The sequence below is a fragment of the Bidens hawaiensis genome, unplaced genomic scaffold, assembly GCF_021521415.1.
Source record: "Bidens hawaiensis isolate Kalapana, Puna unplaced genomic scaffold, B.hawaiensis_p1.1 tig00016045_1, whole genome shotgun sequence".
Classification (NCBI taxonomy): domain Eukaryota; kingdom Viridiplantae; phylum Streptophyta; class Magnoliopsida; order Asterales; family Asteraceae; genus Bidens; species Bidens hawaiensis.
In genome coordinates, this window is record NW_027492457.1 from 288,448 (window position 1) to 306,048 (window position 17,601).

Consider the following 17,601-nt stretch of genomic DNA (forward strand, 5'->3'; position numbering starts at 1 on the left):
AAAAAACAACAATAAATTGTTGAAATAAAACAAGTTCTTGAAGTGGGTGCTGAGTAATATCAGCTGAAATTGAAGGTGTTCAATTAATAAGGTGAAAGTAGGTGATATGCACGAAAATCAATCAGTGGCTTTAAATGGTGGTTTTACGTGATGGGGTTGTTTCTAGTTTGTACGTCTTGGCAGGCATTTATTGAATTTTGTTACATATATATTATATATAAATAAATGTAATGTAATAATTAAAATATTATATTAGAGAGAAGCCGTAGACGAAATCGTCTCCTAGTTTTTCCTTTTAAGGGTGTGGGGTGGTTTTGTTGACTTTGTTTTAGTTTTTATGAGAGAATTGTTATTTTTGGGTGTCGATATAATTGACTGTTACTTTATTTGCAATTGACACATTGTTGAATTTGGTGAATGTATGAGAAATTAACAGCTTGCTATACCGTGCACGTATTGGTGTGAAGGTCTAACTGCGTTAATTTTTTTTACTATGTTTACATTCACTATGTTGCGGGTACTTGGAGCGATCACAAGATGAGAGCCTCCGTTCGTTTGGGTTCACAAGATCAGTGCCACAAATGCTCCAAAAACTCATAAGATGAGGGATTCACGGGTTCATAAACCCGTTCAAGATGGGGTTAGGGGGAATGTTGAACTTTTTTTTTAAAGTGTGGGTGTTCAAATGATGAAGCTAGAACACCATCGTATGGTATGGGCTTGTTTGGTTTACATGGTTTCGGGGACTTGGGATGAGTTGGATATATTTTATTGGTTGGTTTCATGGTTCAAGAGGGTCCCAAGATAAAAACCATATATTTCCCCTTATAAATGATAGGTAGGAATTGATGATTATCTAGTTTGTGTTTGTAAATGTAATAAATATCAAAATGAAAGGGAGGTGAAGAATATGGTACGGTGTTAAATGGATCGTGCTTGAAATGTTTATTGTGTGGTTATAAATCATGAAATACAATTGATATTTACAATCATTGTATTCGAACCTTCACCTAAGATTGAACACAAGCAATCTCGAACATCGGGGTAGTCTTCCTATTACTATTGCAGACATTTCAATTAGCCAAAACTTGGTGGCCTTACGCTAAAATCTAAAGCAAATATAATAATCTTTGCAAAGCCTCTTTGTATACAGTCCTTAATCAGCAATCTGATGGTAAGGTGTATATGATATATCTAAGAGCATCCACAACGTTGAACCTTTATAAATCGTCACATCAAATAAAAAACTTTTCTCAATACCCTTTACTTTCTTCCTTAACATTAAACCTTCATAAACCCCACTAAAAGTATTAAAAATTATATATATATGTGTGTGTATGCGTATGTGTGTGAGAGAGGGGTGCCCACGTGGAGCCTATCGACTAGTCCTCCCTTACAAACCAGACACGCGGAACTTCTCCCCACACCACCACCCACCTTCTTCCCTTCGTCTGTTCGTCAGCCACGCCATATCTGACCTCGACCCCAGGCCACACTCGGTTGTGGGTGATCTAACTAATAGCTGAAGGGTTCAATTTTTTAATGTGCATATGTGGGTGGTTAGCAATCTTTGAACATTCCTAGCAATCTTTGACCGAGAAGGTTATAAAATTTTGTTTAGTTTGTAAAAGTATTTGGAGTGATAGTTTTATTTTTTGAAAAAAAAAAGTAAAAAAGAGTTTCATAAATATATTCTAAGTTTGAAATGTGTTTTGTGAATACTCACTTCAAAATTTTCCTCTTGAGTCTGCAAAACTCTGTTTTGCAAGTATTTTAATTTTATGAAACTTTATATAAACTTTTATACAATATTTAAAAATATCATATCTCATTAGTTGATTTTGTATTTCACAACTTCATCTTTTGTCATTCTTGATTTTTGACTTTGTTGATAATTAAAATCTTCAGAGTTCTTACGAACGATCTCTTGATCAAATGCATATCGGCTGTGGTTCTTTAGTTGTGTAAATCTTTTATTTTGTTGCCCTTCTTAGGAAAATTGATCAATGATCAAGTCGCAGCATTGATCACAAATCTTTCATTTGACATTTATAGACCATTTTTATATTATATCTACGCAATTTGTTTATAACATCATAAGAAAAACCATACATATATAATTATTGTAACTAACTAGGATATAGCCCGTACAATACACGAATGGCTAAAAAAATACAAGAAAAGAGTTAAATTTAATAATATATGTAATAACATGTCATATAGATTCATAATATATAAATAATGATAAATAAAATATTATAACTCATAAATATATAAAAATCTCATTTAAAGTTGTATTTGTAACTTTGTTAGTAATTCTATAAATGATAATAATATTAGTTAGCATCCTAGTTGGCCACCCTAGTTTAATGACATGTGAAATAATGATCTTGTTTAATAGTATAGGTAGATATGTGAATCACATATAAACCATGTATTCAATTAAATGTATCCTTTAACTTCTCTTCAGTTTTTAAATAAAGTTGTGTTCCCTTTTACACAAAAATCCGTTATATGTTTTGCAACACCACGCAACAGATTTTAGTTAACTTTGATTACCTTTTTTTTTATTATTATTTTAACAGTAATTTGGATCACAGATGAGCTACTAGCCCACCCGATCATCTCAATTTCCTGGTACGGAACCTTAGTGTGACACCTCGCTCTTCCACGTTAACACCGTCAACCCAACTCCATTATATCGCACGTCACGCATAACATTTACATGAGTCAGTAACAAGTCACACACATGAGTCCTATTGTAAGCATTGGTGATTAATGTCGAACCGGTTACGTTAATAACTTGTATGATTTAATTATTGCATGATAAGTGATTATGTGTTAAATGTTTTTCCATATTATAATTAGTTATTAAAAGTCTAGTGTAAAAAAAAATTAAGCTCCTCGCGTGTCTCGTAGCCCGAGGCCTCATCCTACGCGTAACTCGGGGACGACCAGGTCGGGAAAATTTCCTTATAACCTATTTTTCAAACCCTAATCACCCCATAACCCTTTCCAGCTGTCATTGGACGAAAAATATGAGTTCTTGGGTCACTTTGGGAGCTTGTGGGTGATTAGGAAGATTAGGAGTCATCAACATCATTGTATGATCGTTAAGTGTAAGTGTTTCATCGATAATAACTCGTTAACGTGCTTGTCTAGTTTTCGTGCTGAAAAACCCTAATAAGATATGAAATATTATGGAGTTTTTATGATGGTTGTAATGATGTTGGTTCGTTTATTGTCGTATACATGATTATTGATCGATCTTTGTTGAAATCAGAATGCTGACAGCTTTGTACTCGCTTATTGTTCCGACTTAAACTTGATGATAAACGATGCTTTTTAATATATTCTTGATTCTAGGATATATTTTGTCGAGTCTAGTTTCCAGAAAGTTATGAATTGTAATTTTTGGATATACAGAAGATAGGTTTTATGATTTTACAAGATTGCATGTCTAATCTGATTCGGGAAGATGTTTTCTGGTCTAACTTCCCGACATCATAACTTGATATTGAAAAAGCCAAATGGGTTGGTTCCACTTCTGGAACTTAGTATTATGAATTTAGGAGACAACCCAATTGGCCTTGAATAATTTGGATAAATGAGTTGAGAGAACCATGAAAATTTTTTGTGTTGCGCAATCTGCTGAACTGTTTGTACCTATCTGCAATGATTGAATTATTGTGAGCTTTTCATATATGATAAAAATATATTAAAAACTGTTTGAGAAACCTAATCCATATATTCTACTGTGATAAATTTTGTAGAATTTATCTTTAAGTTTTGCATAGTAAATAAAATCAGTTTGTACATGCTAGAATCTGCCCCGTTAACTGAATGACCATAAGTTAGGTTGTATGATGAATATTTGGTTGCTTTGCCATGAAATGATGTATGGATACATGTTAGGACTTTTATTACAGTTGACATTATTTAATATCACCAACGAGTCGTCGGGTCAAGTTTGTGTTTGTGTGTGTGTGTCCATACATGAGTCTTAGAGTCTTGTGTTGTTAAACACATTCTCATAACATAAACACTTGTAATAGGTAGCAGTTAACGAGTCAAGTGCATACCTTGGTTTGAGAAAAGTCCATAACATGTTGGGTTCGTAGGCCTTTTTGTTTAGTCCTGGTTTATTATTTGAAGTCCAAATGGCAGACGGGTGTATGGTGGCCAGACCGAAGCCCGGCCCGATTTAGATTTCTTGTTTAATAAGTTGCAAACCCTAGACTAGTCTCTATATATATGACGTTATGTACTTGTAATCCCTTGTCACTAAATAAAGAATACCTAGTTGCCACCCGTGGACGTAGGTCAGTTTAGACCAAACCACGTTAAATCCTCGTGTTCGTTTATTGCTTTCATGTTTGTGTTCAATTCGTGTGTGAGTTTAATCCTAACAAGTGGTATCAAGAGCTTAGGTTCGGATCACATGGGAGAACACGTTGAGCCACCTCTTACGCCGTCACGACGTCGCTAGCAGTCGCTATGGTTCCGTCATTGCCGTCCGATTCTCGCCGCTAGGACCGGCCGCCATAACCGTTGACGTGTTTGTTCAGGTTCTGTTATACGTTTGAAAAAATTTTATGATTTTATCATAGCATCACCAAAAGACTTTGTGACCAGGAACAAGGAAAGTGGTTTCCTTTTTGCTGGAGTTCAAGATATTTTCTTTTGAACCAGATCTTCCTTTTTTGGTAAATTGGGTCTAGTAAATAAAGTTTTTGTTTTAGGCCATGGTCAAGTTTTTAAGCCGCGAAAAAGTGTAGTAAGCAAAGTAGAGATTAACAATTTATTATCTTTTGGGCAGTTGATATCAAGGCAGTAGCCTAGTTTTCTTAGTGGGCCCAAAATCTATTATTTTATTAGTTTCTAGTAAGGTAACGAGCCAAGAAAAGTTTAATCAAGATCTTATTTTGTTGAAGAACAGTTGTCAGATTAGAATAAATAGTTTAAAGAAACGGGTAACTAGTGTCAACCGCGTTTGTAAGGTTTTATCGTTTCAGTTTAAAGTTTCAGTTTCTGATCTTCAGTTCGTTATTCCGCCGCGTATAAATAGGTTGATTTTTTAACAGAGTTCAGTAGAACAGCCGTTAAGTTCAGGCCCGTGCCATTGCTGTGTCTGTCTCTGTTTTTATCCAGTTTTTCGTTTAGTCATTGTAATGGCAGAAGACGGAAATGTTTCGATACAGAAGTTTGACGGACATAAGTTTGGTTGGTGGAAGATTCAGATTGAAGCGCTACTTTGTCAGAAAGACTTGGATGTAGTGCTTGAGGATGAAAAACCAGAACAGATGTCAGAAACAGATTGGAAGAAGTTAGACAAGAAGGCTAGGGCTTGTATTACTTTGTCGTTGTCGGAAGATGTGGCGTTTAACATCATGAAAGAAACCACATCACGTGGTATGATGGAGGCGCTATCCATCATGTATGAGAAGCCTTCGGCAGCGAATAAAGTCTATCTTATCCGAGAGCTAGTGACAACAAGAATGAAAGAGGGTGGGTCAGTTACAACGCATATCAATAATCTTAATTCGATTCTGTCCTGCTTAGTGTCAGTTGACATTAAGTTTGATGATGAAGTTCAAGGCCTATTGTTATTATCCTCTTTACCCGACAGATGGTCGCAAAAAGTGACTGCGGTTTGTAGTTCGTCTATAAAAATTACTTTTGATGGGATTCGGGACCTGATTCTGGGAGAAGATTCAAGACGCAGAAGTTCAGGTGAATCATCAGGCAATATGTTAGTCGCAGAAGGTAGAGGTAGGGGAAAACAGCGAGGCAGTGGGAGCAGGAAGAGGAGTCAGTCTAAGACTCGTAAAGATATCGAATGCTAGGGTTGTAAAGAGAAAGGACACTTCAGAAATCAGTGTCCGAATGGTAAGAAAGAGGTGAACGTTACCAAAAACGACTACGATGACTGGGTCATTATTGATGAGGCTTTGGTTTGCAGTGTTGAGAGTAATGTTGATGATTGGGTGATGGATTCTGGTGCATCATTTCACGCCACTCACTGTAGTGAAACGATGAAGAATCTTAAATTTGGGGATTTTTGAAAGGTTCAACTTGCGAACGATGCTATTCTAGAGGTTACGGGTATGGGAGATGTTGATTTGATAACTTCAGCCGGTAGTTCTTAGACTTTGAAAGACATGAGGGTTATTCCAGGTTTGAAGAAACGTTTGATTTAGGTTGGGCAATTGGATGACCAGGGGCACGATGTTAAGTTCGAGAATGGGCAGTGGAAAGTAGTCAAAGGAAATCTCATGGTTGCTCATGGCAAGAAAATGGGATCGTTATATATGATCGACGCATCACCGAATGGAGTGGATCCAGTTTTGGTGAAAGACAAAATCCGGTTCACAGAATCTCGTGGGCAGAAGAAGGTTCGTTTTGCAACAAACCCAGAGCCAAAGTGAAGATTCAGGATGAACGAGCTAGGAAGGTTAAATCAGTTGGGGGACATCGTGGAAGTGGGAGCGCAAGTCGTGTTTCAGTTACAGTTCCAGGTCAACAGTGGATGAAGAAAATCAGTATTCCAGCTGTAAAAGTCTCTCTAGTGAATTATTTGCTGAATATGGAGAGTGTTTGTTCTCAGGTTATCTCAAGATCCGGTAGTTCGTTACAGTGGGAGCCGGTAGGGACAGAGAACGGGTCAGGGGCAGTTTTAGCCGTGACTGATGTGTTGGAGCTCCGGGGAGCTTCAACAGGCCTTCAGGTTAATTGATGAGAAAGCGGTGGCAACTAGAGAAGTTTAATGTTCGGATTACAGAAGTACGATCAGGATTGTAGACGAGAGTGCTCAAGGCCTCCGAGTGGGAGATTGTTGGTTTCGTAGGCCTTTTTGTTTAGGCTTGGTTTATTAGTTGAAGTCCAAATGGCAGACGGGTGTAGGGTGGCCAGACCGAAGCCCGGCCCGATTTAGATTTCTTGTTTAATAAGTTGCAAACCCTAGACTAGTCTCTATATATATGACGTTATGTACTTGTAATCCATTGTCACTAAATAAATAATACCTAGTTGCCACCCGTGGACGTAGGTCAGTTTAGACCGAACCACGTTAAATCCTCGTGTTCGTTTATTGCTTTCGTGTTTGTGTTCAGTTCGTGTGCGCGTTTAATCCTAACATTACACGCGTTACCAAGTGAGTTCATGCTTTTTCCTAGTTGTTTTCTGGATTGAAAATAACAAAACTATTTTCGTATACTTGTTTTCTGGATTGAAAACAACAAAACTTTTTCCTTACTTGTTTTTTGGATTGAAAACATGGACATACTTACATACTGGTTTTCTGGATGAAAACGCAGCGACTTACTTGTTTTCTGGCTCGAAAACATGGACATACTTACATACTGGTTTTCTGGATGAAAATGCAGTGACTTACTTTAGATTTATGTAGTTTATTATATATCACAAGTGTATACTAGATGCCCTCATATCACTTAAAGTCCTTACATACCTTGAACCGTTAGGATGGGATCGCGGGGAAATTTAAGGAGTACTACTGGGTTTGACAAACCCCACTTGCTATAACTCGACTGGAGGTCGGACATGTGTAAATTGTCCTAACATACATCGCTAGTGTTTTGTGATAGACCTGGTAAGAAGGCATAAAGACAGTCAGCTTCGATTCAAACGTCTAGTAGCTTGTAAATGGGTCAGCTACCCTGATATATTTGAAAAGTGTTAAATCCGCACACAACTGATGCTACGTATACTATCTATACAAGATATATTACTTTTTACTACAACTTATGAACTCACAATCCTCGTGTTGACCCTTAAGTATTTATACTTGCCTAGGTTGCTAGATGTGCTAAGGAGTGGATTGCATTGCATGTGTCTGGAGTTATACTTGTCGCATGAACTTTTTATTGCACATTATTTATATTTGATGGGTTGTGCATGTTTGAACACATGGTTCATTATTTTTAAACTATTTACTTTTACGCTTTCGCAAAACTTTAAATTGTTTGGATTGGATTTTGTGTTCTCATGTTTAAATGAGACTTCAATAAATGTTTTGAATATTTTAACTTGGTTGTTTGGTATAACAAATGAGCTAGATCCTGTTATGTTACACGCCTCGCAGTAAAACTCCGTTAGTCGAAATTTGGGGGTTTGACACTTAAAGGCTCATAAAATTACGCTTCATATACTTCAGTAATTAATTAATCATATTTAAATAATATCAAGGATTTATTCATGGCCGACATTAGACATGAAAACGATGCTTGGTCATGAATATATGACTTTTCTTAACTTTTTATTATTTAATAGTATAGATAAATATTAACACAATTTTTTTGTTGATAACATCAACCACGATGTGGACTTCTAGAAATCAAGAATACCCGCCACTCCGCCGGTAAACTAATACAAGTATGCATGATTGAATAGACCATATGTAAAGATTTACGTAAAAACAAAGATTTAAAATATATATACTTTTTTTTTTTCAAATTCTACATGTTCTATCGTCCTTAAATTCCACAAGAGTTGATGTTAAATTTTAATAGGGTTCGGTTAAGATTATAACATATATATAATATAAACTGCTATTTTTTTTTTCACATGGGGCAACCGACCCCCCTACTCAATACCTATGTCCGCCAATGCATACATACACACACGCACATACTCTTAAGACTAACACACAAAAACATACACATAGTGGCGAGTCTAGAATAGGTTGATGGGTCCCGTACCTCTAATAGTTTTTTGGCGAAGTACATTTTTTGTGCATGCTTTTTTTATTCGTTTTATGTATAGACTACTCCAAAACAAAAAAAATTTAGCCCTCGTTACTTTTCAACTTTTCTTTTAGATCCACCGCTGTCTACTCATTATATACACACACATACACATATCACATGTATACACGAACACATACACATATCACATAATAACACACACAAACATATATATATATACACATACACATACTCATAACAAAAATAATAAACGAACATATATAAGCATATAAACTGATTCAAATAAATTCGGGCATATATAATTATAAACATATAAACTGATTCAAATAAATTCGGACATGATTAAGTTTGAAATTAACTTATTGACAAACAAAACCTATAGTTGATTTCAAACAAAACCTGCGTTTATGTTCTTTTGTATAAGTACATATAAAAAATGTTCTTTTTTTTTTTGGGTTCTAACATAAGCGAAATTCTGTCGTATAGAAGTCATAAGTAATATTTAAAAAGATAAATTAAAATCACTTTCAAGAAACCATTAAAATAGATTAAATATTCATAAAGGTATGGAGTCACCGTTTGCTCTCTCTTGTAGAACGTTCAAAGCTTTTAGTCATATATAGATTTTTCTCTATAGGTGGTCCGATGGTAGTTACGATATTCATTTGCCACAACCATTGCCTAGATTGACTTTTAGCCATGATGTCACCATCCTCAATATTTCCCCAAGGCCAAGGTTTAGTCTATGAACGTCAATTACATTAGGAGAAGTATATGATATATTTTTTCTATCATATCGTATTCATGTACTTATGAATCTCTTCGGGACCTCTAGATAAGCATATTTTTAACTTGATACAAAGCATAAATTGTAATATTGTCTTTTGTGTATCATAACACATTTTCTTTGTGAGGCGTCATCAAACATGCTTGTGAGATACTTTTTTTATAACAATTTATCACACTTAAATCTATAAAACAGACATCATATTATAATGTATGATACTGACCAGATTATCTACATTTTTTCTTCAGTTTTTTAAAGCTACATCTTATGAACATTACTAAAAGTGACAAGCAATGATCATAGTCAGTTGTGTATCCGTATGTGAAATAGTTTCGGCTTTTTGGGGTATTGAAAAAGTCGATGATAGACAGTTCCTAGAAAAATGCTAAACACTCTGATATCTACCAAAATAAGAGAGCCTAACCAACATACCATGAATGGATGTTAATAAGTCGAGTAGCTCGTGAGCTATTCAAAATTGGCTAACTAAAAGCTTGAATCAAGTCGAATGAAAATGCAAGTTGATTTAATAAATGAGGCCGAGCCGAGCTTAATAAGACTGTACATAATGAAGGAGAGTGAGGTGCTAAACTTGATGATGTACGTGGCCGGGAATTTGTAGTTAGAAAAAAAGATAACAAGGTAAAGTAGGTTAATGATGTGGAAAGCAAAGGCCACGGGTTAATCTGAAAGCAAAAGAAATTATGAGAAATCAAGTTGAACCATAACATGTTGTACGTTGCATAAATATACCCAACACACTTGAATAACGTATATCCCACTCACGTATCGGTAAACTTTAATTTAATATATAAAATATAGACTATTTAGTTAAAACCATTGTACATTGATCTAAATAGGTCTACATTGGGAAGCCATCTATGTTTAGCAAAATAACTTACTATGTCATGCGTATGCGTGTCATGTGGAGATGAGAATAAAATGAAATGTAGTAGATGGCTTTTTGCCTTTTTGATTTTTGTATGGCGAGAGACTGGGCTGGATCTGTATGGGCCTAAGCTTGATTCATATTATTATCAGTGGAAGCTAAGCTAGTCCTGAGATATATTTGTCTTATTATAAGTCCTAACAAAACCAAAAGACCTACAAATATTACCCACCTTAACTGAAAGCCTTTATTTTCCTACCGGTTTGTCCAACCCCACACCCACACCCACACCCACACCCACACCACCACCTTCAAATTTACCAAACCTCAATCCCTATTTCTCCTTTTATTTTCGGTCCATAAAAGGCTTGGACCAACTGAACCACAAGAAGCAGCCCAAGGATAAAAGCAGTAATTAACTTATTATTGCAAATCTCATCTTATTTTGATTTTTTTATATCTAAGTACCATTATTATTGGCCCATCCCTCATGTTTGGATGTGGGAGCGGTCAACAGGGGACGCTCAATGATGGCATACACCATTTTTTATCGCTCTAGGTGAAGTTATCACAGCTAGTCACTATTTATAATAATGTACACTTTAAAATCAAAGAAATCACACAATGATAGTCACAAAAGCAAAATCTCAATTCAGTTCATGTTAATGTTAAATCCTCATGTACCTTTTTTTTTCCGGTTTGCTATGTCATGATGCGAACTTAGATTACTGCGTCATTATACGAAATCTAAGGTGTTATTGTATGGAAATATTAAGTACCAATTGAATGTTAGAACAAATTAAGGTGCCTATACTTCTTTTTATCGTTGTCACATGGCAACGTTAGTTGAATTGTTCAGTATTCATGTCACCAAAAGAATAACCAAACGACTTAAGCTCATGTAGGGTACCCAATTTCCACCCCATAGTTTAACTTGATTGCAACCGATACTATAAACTCAAGTACGAACAAGACCCGAACCAACAATAAGTTAGGATGCACCACCATAAATAAAGAAAAATCTACTTCATTAACCCCTAAAATTGTGACAAATCAAGAAACTTTTTTTTTACTTATGCCAACTTTGATTTTTTAATTGCTTGTTAATTTGAGAACTTTTTTATCTATTCAGTTTGGGTTATCCGTTTTCACAATTAACTAAATTTATAATAATATACACTTTAGAATAGAGAAATATACACAAGATAATCACATAATTAAGCATAATCTCGTGTCAATTCATGCTAAGATCCTAAACAGTTTCAAAATCCTCATAATCCTCTTTCTTAGTGGTTTACTGTATCATTGTACAAAATCCATTGTGTTATTGTACAGATTTATACGGTGTCCCATATATGAACGCCAGATACAAAATTAATATGACATATATTTCTTTTTTTACCATTGTCACATGACACCGGTATTAGCATTGTACATTCGCCCATGTCGCCAAAAGGGTAATCAAACGACCTAAACCCTAATAGGGTGCCCAATTTGTCTAGAACAAGATTTAGGCGAGCATGTTTAATATCCATGGGTTGTCTAGCCAAAAGTTGGTACGCTTTTCTTACGGAAATGATCCCCTTAAGAGTACTATCTTGTAAGAAAATTATTTGTATATCTAAAACTCACTATCTATGAAAAAATCAAAGATAATACATTATTATTATTATTATTATTATTATCTTGTAAAGATATATCAATTTGATAAAAAGGATCTATGACAAAATCAAAGAATTATATAACTTGTATAAAGAGTCTCTTCCGCGTCTCACCAACTCCTAAAACCCTATTTTCACCTAATTAAAGTTTGGTGGGAAAATGATAGGAGAGGAAGACATGATAATAATGTTTATTGTAGATATAGATTGAAACACTTTGACGAGTAGGTGATGTGATTTCGTAGACCAACTCTCTATCTAACCAACCACCACAACATCGGGGTTTAACAACGATTCAGATTAGAGATCAGGGAGAAAACTATGTGTTTTGAGGAAGCGGCATGTTTAACAAACCGGGGACTACCAATAACAAGTCAACTAATTACCTTGGCAAGGAATTTGGAATTCTATTACATGGATTAAGTGGATAAGGTGGCACGGTGCGTGGTCCGTTGTCTGTGTTAGATACTGTCTTTTTAGAATTGCTTAAATTGTTATTTGTGATCCCTGGTTTGTTAGGACGAATCAGTCCTCACGAAACACTTAGTCAATTTCTCATGATTTCATATGTAACTAGCTTAAAGAGATCAAAATCAAAACTAAACTAACAAAAATTTTACTAAAAGCATAATTTTTTAATGTCTTGGTCAAAATTTTTAAGATTTTAAGATTTTAAGATGTTTAGTTTAAAAATATACAAATTCTAAAGATATTAATTTAAAATAGAAAAACTAATCTTTGAGATTTCTAAAAGATAAGAAACAAATCTTTGGTGAAAGAATATAACGTTGACATAAAGGGAATAACACATTCAAATAAGTGAATAACTAACGTATAAAAGCCTACGTCCTCAAAAATGATTATATTTTGGAAAGGGCTTTGATTATTTGACCATCTTGAAAACACAAAATGAAGTCATAATCCCTTGAAAAGGTCTTGCAATCGTAGACAAAAGTAAATAAAAAGTTCACGAAGACAAGCAAGACATAGTGGACTGGGCGTTCACGATTGCTGGATCAACTAGCTTGGAGACTGGGTGGTTTAGTTGATAGTCCTGGTTTTATGTTGTTCTGACTATACACTGGAATCATTGCAAGTTATGTTCCTTACCCTTTTTGTTCTAAATTTTCATATATACATATCTATTGCATCCCTCTCAAAGAACCTTCACGTCTTACATTAAATTGAAGAAGAGAAATCAAGAAGAAGATCAAGAGCAAAGTAAAAGAGGTGCTCTACAACATTCTTGTGTTGTTGAAAGGCTCTCACTATCGAAATAACACTTGAGATATTGTTGACTTACCTTTAGGAACTAAATGGGCCAAAAAGATTAAATATAAGTTCATAGGTGAGATTGATAGATTTAATGGTAGAGTTGTTGCAAAAGGCAATAATAAAAAAGGTGTGGATTATGACAGCACATTTTTTCCAGTTGTTAAGATGATCACTATTCGTTGTGTTATAGTCTAGCTATTGAAAAAGACACTATATTCCAATTTAACATCAACAATATTTTTCTGTTTGGAAATTTAAATAAACGTGTTTCTTTTTAAAGAATAAAACGAATGTGTGCAAAATTGGAAAACTCTTATTTTGTTTAAAACAAGCTCCCAAGATCTGAAATGTAAAACTAGTAAATTTATTACTAGAGTTCGGTTTTACTCCAAGCAAACGTGACCATTTCCTGTTTATTAAAACTCACGGTTCTTTACTCATTGCTTTACTGGTTTATGTGGATGGCATTATGATCACTAGTAATAATTTAGATAGAAATAAATTGAGTGAAACAACTATTAAAAACAAATTTTTTAATCACATATCCTGATGTTGTCTTCTTGATGAAGACACATGGACAAATAAGATTATTTGTGTATCCTTTGCTTATCAAATAATCACTCAAACGATTGTACCACATCCTTCCAGATTGTTTCAGTCCATACAAGGATCTTTGTAATTTGATGGAATACATTTCCTTAGGCTTTGAGCTTATTGCATCAGGGAGTTTAAATCCTTCGGGAATTTTCATATAGATGTCACTGTCTAGTGATCCATACAAGTAAGCTGTGACAACATCCATAAGGCGCATCTCTAAATTTTTAGAGACTGCTAAGCTGATTAAATATCTAAACGTAATAGCATCCATGACAGGAGAATACGTTTCTTCATAGTCAATTCCTGGCCTCTGAGAAAAACCTTGAGCTACAAGTCTTGCTTTATATCTTGTAACTTCATTTTTCTCATTTCGTTTTCTCACAAAAACCCATTTATATCCTACAGGTTTCATTGACTTTGGTGTAATGACAATAGGTCCAAAAACCTTTCGATTGTTTAGTGAGTTTAATTCAGCTTGCATAGCATCTTTCCATTTGTTCCAATCTTGTCGATTTTTACAATCATCTACAGATTTTGGTTCAGGGTCATCATTTTCTTCCATGATATCGCTTGCCACAGAATAAGAAAATATATCATCAATATTTTCCATTTCATCTCGATCCCACATTATATGTGATTTACCATAGTTTATTGACAATTCTTTATTGGAATCATTTATTTCTTCCTGAGGAAATGTTATATCATTTATTCTTTCCTGAGGGAAGGTTTTGTCAATCATTCCTTCCTTAGGGTCAGTATCCTTCTCAGAACCCTTTCTTTTTCGAGGATTTTTATCCTTTGAACCGATTGGCCTTCCACGTTTTAAACGTTTTTGAGATTCATGAGGTGCATTATTATGGTTTTGCTTGCTTGGAATCTCAACTCGAGCTGGAGCATTAGCAGCTGGTATATGAGATTTAGTGACCCTGTTTATATCAGTAAATGCATCAGGTAACTGATTTGCAATTTCTTGTAGATGTATTATTTTTTGAACCTCTGTCTCACTTTGTTTTGATCTTGGGTCTAGGTGTAACAATGATGGTACACACCATGATATATCTCTTTCTTGCTTTTTCATTTCTCCCCCTAATGCTGGGAACATTGTCTCGTTAAAATGACAATCAGCAAAACGTGCTGTAAATACATCACCTGTTAAAGGTTCAAGGTATCTTATGATGGAAGATGTTTCATATCCAACATATATTCCCAACCTTCTTTGGGGACCCATTTTTGTGCGTTGTGGTGGTGCAATAGGAACATACACAGCACAACCAAAAATTCTAAGATGAGAGATATTTGGCTCATTTCCAGAAACAAGTTGTGTGGGAGAGTATTTATGATTTGCACTTGGTCTTACGCGGATTAATGATCCAGCATGCATAATTGCATGACCCCAAATAGAAACAGGGAGTTTTGTCCTCATTATTAATGGTCTAGCTATTAGCTGTAGGCGTTTGATCAACGACTCGGCTAAGCCATTTTGTGTGTGTACATGAGCAACAGGGTGTTCTACAACAATCCCCACAGACAAGCAATAATCATCAAAAGCATGTGATGTAAATTCTCCCGCATTATCAAGCCTTACTCTTTTAATGGTATAATCCGGAAAATGTGCACGTAATTTGATAATTTGAGCAAGAAATTTTGCAAAAGCAACATTACGAGTCGATAATAAAGAGATATTAGACCATCTGCTAGATGCGTCTATTAAGACCATGAAGTATCTAAATGGTCCACATGGTGGATGAATTGGTCCACATATGTCACCTTGAATTCTTTCAAGAAACATTGGTGTTTCTTTATCGACTTTTAATGGCGAAGGCCTTGTAATTAATTTTCCAAGAGAACAAGATGTACATTGAGGCATTTTATCTATTTTGTGGATCTTTTGACCTTTCAGTGGATGCCCATGTGTATTTTCAATGATCATTTTCATCATTGTGGATCCTGGATGGCCTAATCTGTCATGCCATAAGTTTATGATACCAGAATCGCAACAATTTTCTTTGACTGCCATATGTGCTTGAGGCACATTTATATATGTATAATGCAAACCAGAATGGAGCATTGGCAATTTTTCCAATATTTGATCTTTGCTTATGATATGCAAATATTTTTCATTACTAACAGTCCTTGACTGAGTATCATATCCATTATGATATATGTTTCTGAAACTCAACAAATTTCTTGTTGATTTTGGGGAAAATAAAGCATTTTCTATTTTGAGCTTTGTACCATTTGGTAATGCTAAATTAGCTTTTCCCACTCCTTCTATCAAGTTTGTAGGACCTGATATTGTATTGATGATCCCTTTTGTTGGTTTCAGTTCATAAAAATATTTTTTAGATCTAAGTATAGTATGCGTGGCTCCACTATCCGCTATACATATATCTTATTCATTTGTTTGATCTTGTGCTCCGGTGATTTTCATTTTAAATCTTGAAAAATATTAAGAGAAAAAAATAAGTGTATAACTAAGACATATGATATTTTAATAAGAACTTTAATTGAAACACAAGTAGTACATGGAAGAGAAACTACATAATTAAAGATAATGAGAACACACTTAATAATTGCATCTAATTATAGTAGTCAAGCAACTTTGTTTCAAAGTTCCATCCCAAAGTCTTCAACGCTCAGCTCAGTATTGATATTATTAAAGTTATCAACATGGTTCACTTATTTCTCTTTTCCTTTTAGAGAGGCTTGGTACAGTTCACACAGATGTGGAGCTGTGCGACAAGCCTTTGCCCAGTGGTTTGTACTTCCACATCTAAAACATGAAGTGCCATTGTTTTCGGACCTACCAGCTTCATTCCATTTATTTTGGTGGTTGGAATTGGTATTGTGTGGGACATGATAATTATTGGCTCTCTGGTTACGACCACGACCACGGCCACGACCACGACCGTAAGAGTTATTGTTCCATTTGAATGGATGCTTACGATCATTAAAATGCCTTTTGTCAAAATGACCACGTCCACGTCCACGGCCTCGTCCTCGGCTTTGTTCCCATTTATGATCAGAATTTTTATGAGAACTTTTGTGAGCAACATGTGCTTCTGGTATTGCTAATGAACCCGTGGGACGATATTGATGATTTTTCATCAATAATTCATTATTTTTCTCTGCTACAAGGAGTAATGCATTTAGATCAGAGTATCTCTTAAAATTCTGCAAACGATAATGTGTTTGCAAGTTTATATTTGATGCATGAAACGTGGAGAAAGTTTTCTCTAACTTTTCTTCCTCTGTTACAGGATACCCACAAAATTCTAGCTTTGAACAAATTCGGTATAAAGCAGAGGTGTAATCATTTACCCTCTTAAAATCTTGGAACCTAAGACTGTTCCATTCATCTCTAGAAGTAGGAAGTAAAACTTCCTTTAGATGACCGAATCTGCTTTTCAAATCTTCCCATAACATATATGGGTTATCATAATTAAAATACTCATGCTGTAGCAATTCATCAATATGTTTATGGATGAAAACATCAGCTCTTGCTTTATCCTGGTCAGAGCAATCATTGTATTCTTGGATTGCGTCTAACACATCCATAAATTTTAAATGTCTTTTGACATTTGCTGTCCAAGACATATAATTTTCTCCAGAAATGTTGAGTGCTGGGAATTCGAGTTTTGCTATATTTGACATTTTGTTGCTAAACAT